Raw genomic sequence first — 11,852 nt, 5'->3', positions numbered from 1 at the left:
TGTGATGTATAACTGCATGATAAACATTGCAACTATATTTATGAAATTCATCCTCGAAATGGGTCAGATGATTCTGGATTCATTTTAAGGGTGTCCTGAAAAAATTTCAACGTTAAATATTGTAGCACATTATTGTGTATCTCGCCTCTAAATCATTTTCATAACTCTCATAAATACAAGGCTTGATTCGATTGAATTTTTGAAAATATTATTCTATTTAATACAAAGGCTCAATCACCAAAGTATTTACACTGCTGAATTTCACCTATGCACCAATATGCCGTCATCGCGCAATAATCACAACCCACTGATTCTTGTTATAGCAAAAAAGGCCACTTTATTAAGACAGGTGAATTTTCATCTCTTTCAAGCAAACAACTTTTGTAAACAACATTGGCATAAAAATCCCTTGAATTATCTCACAACAACCCCCAACCTTTGAGAATAAAAATACCCCAAACAACTCAGTCGAATCTTCCAGAATAAACCCCATGTAATTGCAAACCGCATCTTTTCTCTTCCCCTCTCCTGCGTTCTGTCCTACCCCCTGCCCCAGAGGGACAGACAAGCCCACTCCAGACTTTCCACCCCCAAAAAGTGCCTACATTTAAGGAAAGGTGGAAAAAAATCATTACCTATCTTAGAGTGGTGAGAATTTATTTATTTTATAGGGTGGGTGGTGGGTCAAAAAAAGATCTACAAACACCTTTTGCTCTGATGCCGCAAGTGTCTTCCCGTCCAAAGCCTCCTATATACATACCCTACCTAAATTCTGCCCCCTCCCCTACCTACACCTATCGTGGAATGTGGATTGTTCCATTGCGCAAAAAAACCCAGGGAGAGACCGGCTCGTGCCATGCTCCCCCTGGGTCCCCATCACGCAGTAACCACAAACCACTAATTCTTCTTATAACAAAAAAGGCCACTTTATTAAGACAGGTGAATTTTCATCACTTTTGTAAACAACATTGGCATCAAAATCCCTTAAATTATCTCCCAAAACCCCCCAACCTTTGAGAATAAAAATACCCCAAACAACTCAGTCGAATCGTCCAGAATAACTCCATGTAATTGCAAACCCCATCTTTTCTCTACCCCTCCCCTACGTTCTACCCCCCCGCCCCGAGGGATGAATAAGCGCGCCCAGACTTTCCACCCAACAAAAAGCGCCACCCAGGAAAACCGAAGAGTTTTTCTGGCTCCCACCTAACAGATTGTTGAAAAGGAAAAAGCATCAGAAACTTTGATTGCACCATACATTTTCATTCCATAAATTAGCGAGCAAATCCCTCAGTTCCAAGAAACAATAGGCCTGTCCCAGTTGTGATAAATGAACACCATTGTCCCGAAATAAGTGCCCCATAGATCCTGTAATGTCGCCATGTGACAACACTTTAATGCCCATGGCTTGACAAAATACCTTCATAGCCCGATTGAGTTTACATCTGGCCTTTTCCATTGCGGCGTGACTCCTTGCCCATCTCCAGTGTTTCCTATAGACAAATTCTGTCCAAATAAACAGGTGCCCACCCAATTGTTCTTGAGAACGGCAAGATGCAGCTTCATTTGCTTAATGAGACAAACCTGACAAAGACACTAAATCGCTTTCTCCCAAATGGATGACTAGCATATCAGGAAAACCCCGAAAAAAACACAGTTCGGACAAAGTAGGAAACAATCCCTCCCACTGCATACCACCTTTTCCCTTCCAGAAAACTTCATGCCCAGCACTTGGAAGTCCAAGAGATCTGCCATACATTTGTTGTTCTGCAAAATTTGCTGCCCACTTTATGAAACAATGTCCCACTATCCAGGTGTTCATTTTTGCCGATAATGGGCCCTGCACGCAACCTAAATAGAAAAACAAATATTAGCGAAGGGTAAATTGAAAAACAGCATCTAATTTTCTAACATAACAAGCACAACAGGACGATTTCCACTTCCCAATCCGCCATATGTCAGCCCATGCCCAACCCAACCTCACGGCCTCAGTGGTGCACCAATACGAAAAGAACGAGTGCCAAACAGAAAAGGTTCTTTACCCAACCTAACAAGGGCCTTTCTTAATACTGCGAACAAGTGAGTACTAGTAATCTTTTTCCCCCTCTTATGGCAAAATATTGCACCGGGCTTGAATCAGACTGCATTAGTAAAATGCTCCCACTCACTCACAGGACAACAGCCCCACTGCCCCACTGCTGTTGAAGTGTACCCACATGCCCTTGCCTAACTGGTCCGTTTTGATGTTCTCAACCAGATCCTGAGTTTTTTCTGCTGCAAGACAACCTCATCACTGTGAATGCTAGTCTGGTCACACAATCCTAATAACTCAGAGACCCTGAAGGCACCAAAAAATAACCAAATCCTACATAACCTGAATTGAAAAACTTCCCACTCATAGCAACATAAAGGCAACTGAAGCAACAACTCAAAAGTCACTGGTTCCCGTAGAGGCAGTGAATGACTCTGCTCTCTGAAAAGACCTTTTAACACTTTCCTCACCAAAACACCCTTAACTGGGTCGTGACCCCACCATAAAAGGAAATCCCTGCTAACTTTCCTGCAATAGTAGTGGGAGATAAGCCTTTGTTTATCAAATGCAGTACAAAATTCAGTATAATGCGATCGTTATTATCCACCTTCCCAAGATGAAAGTCAATGTAGCCATAACTTAAAAACTCTTTCCAAGCCTGCCAATAGCTTCTTCTGGTGGTGGGAGCTACAGATTCCTCAATTAGCTTGACGATCCTCAATCCCCCAACTCCCAAACACTCTGTGGAATCGGAGTCTTGGTGGTGTCTGCCCCTGGCGCCAAACTGCGAAACGTCTGCCAATGGAAGCGAGACAGAGCATCTGCTATGGAGTAATTGGTACCAGGAATGTGTCTAGCCTTAAATACATTGTTCAACTTTAAACTCTGCAACATAAATGCCCACAAAAGGCGCAAAATTCTCAAGTCTTTTTCTCTCGGTTTGTTGACTAAATCCACAACAAACATGTTGTCGACATGGAAAAGAAAGAACGCTCTTGAAATTCCCCCCAGACAAAAAGAGCCACAATCAAAGTGAATAGTTCCAGGAAGGCAATGCTACACCCTTGCTGTAACCAGTGTGAGGGCAAACTTTCTGCGCACCAACAACCCTCCCAGAACAAACCAAAACCATGTGCACCTGACGCATCTGAAAAAAGTTGTCTCTGCCATAACATATTGCCTTCAACAAAATACAATGACACTCCATTGAAATCCTCAAGGAACTGCAGCCAGATCTGGAGATCTTCCCTGATAGCCCTGGAAATCCTGATCCTGTGATGAGGGAGGTAAGCCCCAGACATTGACATTCTGACCACAAATATTGTATGCGCCTGTGCAGTGAGGAGATTTATCCGTGGGCAAAAAATATTTTCCCCATGGACAACAAACATTATTGTGGGCAGAAATGTTTGTACATTTCACTAGTCCCGGAAAGCTACAACTTTTTCAACTTTACGGTGGCATAACTATAATTATTTGTGAATTCCAAGCAAGTCAGAATATGACTCATTTTCTGACTTGAGTCTAATGAAAATATAATTTTAGTGTGTAAGATTCTGTTGATTAGACTCTTATTGCTTATAGATGTAGCTGAACTGTTGTAGCTTTTCTGGTAATTTCACAATTTCCTGATATGCTAACTTCTGCTTCTCTTGAGAAACGTAAAACTGTGAGTCACAACGTTTTATCATATAAAATTTCCCCATTATGGCATCTTGCCTCAGGGGCAGTTATTGTAGAACTGCAGATTAATCTTATTTAAGCTACGAGGGTAGGGGCGGAACTAGCATTTATCAACCTCCTTTAGAAACGGTCAAAGGCAGAGTCATTAACGGACATGACCAGCGTTATGACAATATCCAGGAGAGGCTAATTTTAAAACAGTTTAAAAGGGCAGTAATAAACCTATGGTAGCCATTTATGGCTGCCCTAATCCACATCCCACTCTGACCCACAACTGTCCCTGTTCTTGGCAGGGACAGTTGTGGGTCCTGTACTAACCCATCCCCTACACCCTACACCCTACACTGTCTCCATTACCATAATTAGCCAACACTGAATACATAGGGTTACCCTTACCATCTACTTTTCTTTGTAGGAGGGTCTGTTCGGGAAACAGCCTTTACAGCGCAACTGTTACAATGCATGCCATTACATTGCATGCTGTTGCAATGAAAAAGGTGTGAGGCAGTGGGTAGGTGTTGGATTTAACTCCAACACCTTTCCTACCGTTGCACACACTGGAGTTGGAATAGAAAATTAATCTATTCCAACTTCCAGCGCACCCCGACAGAAAGTCGGGGTAAAGGTTGGTGTTGCAACAGCATGTGATGTAATGGCATGCGTTGTAACGTCACATTTCCGTTTGTTCTCCCCTGACAGCGGCAAAGGCCAAATCTCGTAGAAATGCTGGAAGGAATGAGGGTCTTAGGGGGTAAGAGTGGAAGGCTAGGGTGCAAGTTTGGTGCTGCTGTTGAGCCCACAGGGAGACAGGAGAAAAGTAATTTGTGTGAATATAATACCCAGGCAAATCTCTAATAACCACTAGCACATGAATAATGGCATTTGCGAAATCAAATAACAGTGATCAACAAACGTTTTTGCACATAGGATACATTTTAATTCCTTTTATAAAACATGATTAAGTAATAAAAATTGGTACATTAATTATACATACATGATAAAATATTTCAGCATTATAGCATATGCTTAAATTCAGACATTTATCAAATACAATTTGAATATATTAAAAGATGGTTTCCTGTCTACGCGTTTCGACACAGGTGTGTCTTCCTCAGGACTGTACCATCATATTTCTGTAAAACATATTTAAAAATATATTTTTACAAATTTGTATTTACAGTGCAAAAAGCAGTTTGTGGTTTAGGTTATACCATTATATATACAAGTCTAGTAGTTTTCACATATTGGATAATACCGCTGCACAGTGATATACAGGTTTGCCAAAAAGAAAACATCATTTGTACATATTTACATTTCAGTCAAATCTATATATATCTATTTACATAATTACAACCTATTTATGAACACCTAATGTGTTCAATGTGAGCATTTTATCTTAATTCCCTCATGTTGAGAAATATCTTATATTTGAGACAAACTTACTTGAGACAGACTTACGATAGGGAAAGAAAAAGTAAAAGTATAGGTGGGAGAGATAAGAAAATAAGAAGATATTATTACTGGATTGCAAGTACCTTGGCAAGGCATTAGAATTATTTATCATACATTGCCCATAGTGATTTTTTGGTATGTACAATGTAACTCTTTAGTATTGTTTTGTCACATTGTATAATTCATTTAGATTGTTCAGTTTTTTATTTTTTATGAATCCATCTGGGGACAGATACTACTCACCCAACGTTTCATTTCGATAAATGCTTACCTAGGTAGATTAATTATAACGGCTAACATCAGATACTGATATGGAAAAGGATTTTGCCGGTATACAGGTAGGAACAGATGATTAAATTACCTGAAAGTAGATAACACATATTAGAATCTGCAAACGGGTCCATGTACATTGCAGTGCTCCAAGTTCATAGTTGGCGCTATTTTATTTATTCTCTACTACTGCATGCTATCTTTTAATGTTACTGTACGTTTTCCAGATGATTTTTACTTTATTAAAAAGGAGACATATCTAGTACGTCGTAGTCAACCAGTGTTATACTTTAATGACTAAGTTCATAAACAATGCTGTTGCGATTTATCCTATTGATTATTTCCTTTATTGCCTCTATTACTTGTTTATCATCTTCAGAAGACATATTATGATATTAATTCCAGACGGAAAAACAAATGGGAATACTACCCACATGTAGTCACCTAGTTAACATATGGTATTTTCCCTATATACTACTAAGCAGTAGCTTTCTTACCAAATTCAAATGATTCTGTTCTCTGCAGTAATGGATTCTGTGAGGCGCCAAAATGGCACTGGTTAGAACGAACGTCCCTGGTTGGAATTTTTTTTCTCTAGATCATAAAAAACGTATGACGTGCATTAGGTTATATCAAGTAAATAGAATAATTTTCCATCTAATAGAAAAGGACAGCTAACATTTGTAGTTATTTGGGTACGGTGTATCTTAAATATATTAGTTTGTTGAAGGATAATAGCCTTCTTACCAACTTGAAAAGTCTCCAGCGGTATAGTTGTTGTGAGATGCCACGTGTCGGTAGTTTAGTTATGCGTCCCAGATGCGAACGTCTTTACTATAGATACCAAGAGAAAACGCAATACGGGTGCTATCATTCTATGGGAGTCATTTTAAAAGATCTCATAAATAACAGTCCGCCTCATATTGAGAATTCCTATTGTTACCTGTATAGATGTCGGTTAAGACAGACCGGCTGCCGAAGGTTCCCGGCGTCTTTTTTCTACAGGGGGAAACAGAAGCGTGACTCGCGTCATCTTAGAAAAGATCCATACACCTAATAGTAATGGTGGAGACAAAATAAGAAAAAAAAGAGAGGTGTACTGGATTTTTTCTTTAAACACATTTACCCATGGTTTAAATAATGACTTACCATGGATTAACGCGATACTGTAACAAATAGATGGAAAATTTTGCCACCCTTAAATACTCGTAATATGTCAAATAAATATGTACTTGAGCTTCCCATAGGATTTAAGCAAAGGTTCCATAAAAACTATTCCCATAGAATAGTCTATACTATGTCTGGGTACAACGTTAATATAAAAAGTGAGATGTTTCCCTTAAAGACACACGTGACAACAAGTAAACCAATGGACGTAGGCGTTATATATATAAACCAATCAAAGCGTGCCTATGAGATTCTTGCCGAAATTTTCAGATACCGCCGGGATCACAACGCCACCCGTACGCCCTCTTGATATTAATCACGGTAAGCCACACACTGCATAAATGCGCGTTAAGAGTCGGCTTATATCTTCTATAAAATGACGCGAGTCGCGCTTCTGTTTCCCCTGTAGAAAAAAGACGCCGGGAACCTTCGGCAGCCGGTCTGTCTTAACCGACATCTATACAGGTAACAATAGGAATTCTCAATATGAGGCGGACTGTTATTTATGAGATCTTTTAAAATGACTCACATAGAATGATAGCACCCGTATTGCGTTTTCTCTTGGTATCTATAGTAAAGACGTTCGCATCTGGGACGCATAACTAAACTACTGACACGTGGCATCTCACAACAACTATACCGCTGGAGACTTTTCAAGTTGGTAAGAAGGCTATTATCCTTCAACAAACTAATATATATAAGATACACCATACCCAAATAACTACAAATGTTAGCTGTCCTTTTCTATTAGATGGAAAATTATTCTATTTACTTGATATAACCTAATGCACGTCATACGTTTTTTATGATCTAGAGAAAAAAATTTCCAACCAGGGACGTTCGTTCTAACCAGTGCCATTTTGGCGCTTCACAGAATCCATTACTGCAGAGAACAGAATCATTTGAATTTGGTAAGAAAGCTACTGCTTAGTAGTATATAGGGAAAATACCATATGTTAACTAGGTGACTACATGTGGGTAGTATTCCCATTTGTTTTTCCGTCTGGAATTAATATCATAATATGTCTTCTGAAGATGATAAACAAGTAATAGAGGCAATAAAGGAAATAATCAATAGGATACATCGCAACAGCATTGTTTATGAACTTAGTCATTAAAGTATATCACTGGTTGACTACGACATACTAGATATGTCTCCTTTTTAATAAAGTAAAAATCATCTGGAAAAAGTACAGTAACATTAAAAGATAGCATGCAGTAGTAGAGAATAAATAAAATAGCGCCAACTATGAACTTGGAGCACTGCAATGTACATCGACCCGTTTGCAGATTCTAATATGTGTTATCCACATTCAGGTAATTTAATCATCTGTTCCTACCTGTATACCGGCAAAATCCTTTTCCATATCAGTATCTGATGTTAGCCGTTATAATTAATCTACCTAGGTAAGCATTTATCGAAATGAAACGTTGGGTGAGTAGTATCTGTCCCCAGATGGATTCATAAAAAATAAAAAACTGAACAATCTAAATGAATTATACAATGTGACAAAACAATACTAAAGAGTTACATTGTACATATCAAAAAATCACTATGGGCAATGTATGATAAATAATTCTAATGCCTTGCCAAGGTACTTGCAATCCAGTAATAATATCTTATTTTCTCATCTCTCCCACCTATACTTTTACTTTTTCTTTCCCTATCGTAAGTCTGTCTCAAGTAAGTTTGTCTCAAATATAAGATATTTCTCAACATGAGGGAATTAAGATAAAATGCTCACATTGAACACATTAGGTGTTCATAAATAGGTTGTAATTATGTAAATAGATATATATAGATTTGACTGAAATGTAAATATGTACAAATGATGTTTTCTTTTTGGCAAACCTGTATATCACTGTGCAGCGGTATTATCCAATATGTAAAAACTACTAGCCTTGTATATATAATGGTATAACCTAAACCACAAACTGCTTTTTGCACTGTAAATACAAATTTGTAAAAATATCTTTTTAAATATGTTTTACAGAAATATGATGGTACAGTCCTGAGGAAGACACACCTGTGTCGAAACGCGTAGACAGGAAACCATCTTTTAATATATTCAAATTGTATTTGATAAATGTCTGAATTTAAGCATATGCTATAATGCTGAAATATTTTATCATGTATGTATAATTAATGTACCAATTTTTATTACTTAATCATGTTTTATAAAAGGAATTAAAATGTATCCTATGTGCAAAAACGTTTGTTGATCACTGTTATTTGATTTCGCAAATGCCATTATTCATGTGCTAGTGGTTATTAGAGATTTGCCTTGGTATTATATTCACACAAATTGTTTGCCCTGACCCAGGAAATTGATCCATATCAGGGGGTCCTTGTTTGTTTCACAGAGGACAGGAGAAAAGTAATCTTTTTATTAGTAGTAAGGAAGGTTGAGACCAACACGCTGTGTCAAGTCGGCAGAACGTGTAACTGACCACCAAGGAACATTCACAAGGTTCTCATGGACAAGAATGCATTCTAAACACGTAACCACGGGAGCTCCCTTGTGCCCAACACATTCAAGAATAAACACAAAAACATCTTCCTCCTATAAATAACACAGGATAATATGAATACAAATGAGACGTAATAATCCCTTTTAAAAAGAATGAATAATATGAATACAAAAAAAATACATAGGAAATAATAGTCTAATAAAAGAGTTGCAAAACACTAGAGGGCTGCAAGATTAAGACACATAATCCTGTAAATACACTCACAGCTTTATTTCCCGACCTGATCTGCTATTCATCTGTACTTCCTGGGTTTTACCAACAATGACAGAAAACAGGGTACAAGGCAATAGTGACTGCACTTATCTAAAGTTTGGTCTCATATATTCAAAAGATCTGGGTGCCAAGAACCTGAAGCCACATACCCCTATGCTTCCAAAGTTTTATACCTCAAATTTTACAACACAACACAATGGTTCAGCACTCTCCACGAAGAACAATACTAAATAAATAACGTTTTTTTGGAATCCGTTCAGTAGGGCTTTAAAGTACTTTTATTCTTTTTCATCATACAAAACGTAGCCAACGCATTTCGTCCAAGAGGACTTATTCAGGACTACAAGTAAGTATACAAAAATATATATTATACACACTGTTGTTTACAAATAAAAACATACACAGATAGACAATAATCACAGATGCAATCCATGTCCTCTATGCAAAGATCTTTAAAAACATAATGTATCCCAATACATTGACCTGATTCACCTACTAACGTTTTTTTTTACATAGTTTACTTTATTAACTACAAAAAGGAAGAGAAGACAATAACTTGGTATAGATGAGGGAAAAAAACCTGAAAGTAATATAAACAAGAAAAGTTCTGATACACAACACTTTTACATTCATTAGTGATCTCTCTTTAGGGAAGAGCTGCTCATATTTATATTTGGGTGTTCCCTTCGCTTACCAAGAAGTGGTGAATCTGACTAAGATAAGTATTCTTTCAATCTTCACTTCCAACAATAAGACGTTCATTGATGGCAGCACCTTATAATAAATGTAGGTAAACATACAATACGTAATTAATACACTGTGATCTATAGACTAATGATAGTTTGATAACCAGTAATTCTTATATACCTTTAAGTATGCATGTGGATTTTGTCCTATGTTGATAATTAGTTCGTGCAAGATGATGATTTTATTTCTGAGAAAATGTGTTATCCAATGATCCAGTAAATACCCGGGGATGGCCACCTATTACAGAAAAAATATTCTCCTTTATATTTTATTTTTTTAAATGTTCTAAAACATTTTAACCTATGCGGTCGCTTCAAAAAACTAAATTTAACGCCCAACATACTTTGCTATTATTTATTCAATATCCTACATATATTTGCCTCCATATTAACAAGGAAAAGAGTTTTCACAATTCGGCTCAATTTCATGTCCAGTCTCTGTGGCATATACAATCCCCCTTTATATAAAGTAAGACAATGAATAAACGTAAGCTAAACAAAGCTTAAAAAAACAGAAATGGGAGGAGCTTCGCGCGCAACCAAGATGGCTGCGTGAGCACAGGGCTCCCCAGACCCTCGCTACCTCCCGCATCTATCCTGTAATATATCCTGTTCTTCATTGACGACTTCGTATAGACGAACCACGGGTGAGGCAAAACCTGCAGTTGGATTTTGAATCTGACACCGGGAACCAAAGATACAACGCTCTGAAGATCGCGGCTTACACTGGAGCGATGCCCGGGGCTCGAGTTGGCATGCTGACCTTGCAGTAATTGATCAACATCAGCCTGAGAAGAGACGGACTGGCGGTCCGATTGACTTTCACTTTCGATTTTGGTGATCTCGTCAAAGGATGCCCCTCTGGGATTGAGGCTACTGCTATATGTGGCACGTTAGATCGCTTATCCGACTGCGGTATCGGACAGAAGCCTGGCCTGTCTCCTCTGACTGCCACTGCTCCTTTGTCTTAAAGACTTTGTGCCGCCATATTTCGCCACCGCGCACCCTAGTCTTTCGCAATGGCAAGCAAAACTGATGGAGACAAGACGAAAGCTAAGACTACTCGGCGAGGTGGTTAAACCAAGTCCAACAACATGGATCGGTACGCCCAACCAAAGGGATCCCCCAGTGGACCGGGTAAATCGATGGAAGACACAAGAGACGCTCCTCCCTCGTCAACGGAACTAACTTTGCAGGACATTATGGCAGGCATTGACGGGAGTAAAGCCTCCCTCGGACAACAAATAGAGGCCCTCGCTCTCAAGTTGGACACAGTGGCTATAGAAGTCAATCTGATTCGAACTGATTTGTCCAAAACGAACGAGAAGGTCAAATCTTTGGATATCAAGACTGCTAACTTGACGGGGGATGTCACTGATCTACAGACCGAGGTCCGCAACTTGCGAACCTCCAACGATCTCTTCGCCCGCCGTCTGGAGGAATTTGAGGGAAGAGCTAGGCGTAATAACGTCCCCATTATTGGGGTTCCGGAACAAGCGGAGGATCCTGCAGCGGATGTCTTTGTGGAAAATCTCATAGTCTCCCACCTCGTACCTAAAGGACTGAGTAAGTTCTTCACAGTCGAGAGGGCCCACAGAGTTCCGGGTGGTAAACCAAAGCCGGGGGCCCCACCGCCGCCTATTATTGCCAGGATCTTTAACTTCAGAGATCAAAATGCAATTCTGCAGGCCTCGCGGGTGGGTGGGCCCACGGAATTTGAAAATACCACTGTGAGTTTCTACCCAGACTTCACGCAA

At 39.0% G+C, this 11,852-nt stretch overlaps 1 long non-coding RNA gene across 1 annotated transcript in view; it reads right to left on the bottom strand.

Annotated features, from left to right (window-relative positions):
- Window positions 1-330: 330 nt before the first annotated feature.
- Window positions 331-11,852, bottom strand: part of LOC147660675 (uncharacterized) — a 76,103-nt gene continuing 64,581 nt past the window's right edge. Inside the window, exon 3 of the long non-coding RNA XR_015306213.1 lies at window positions 331-1,851. This is a non-coding gene — a long non-coding RNA (uncharacterized LOC147660675). The remainder of the gene's footprint in view (window positions 1,852-11,852) is intronic.

Source organism: Lissotriton vulgaris, unplaced genomic scaffold (genome assembly GCF_964263255.1).
Source record: "Lissotriton vulgaris unplaced genomic scaffold, aLisVul1.2 SCAFFOLD_310, whole genome shotgun sequence".
In the NCBI taxonomy this organism is placed as follows: Eukaryota; Metazoa; Chordata; class Amphibia; order Caudata; family Salamandridae; genus Lissotriton; species Lissotriton vulgaris.
Note: the sequence above shows the minus strand (reverse complement) of the source record. Positions and strands in the feature narration are given on the sequence as shown.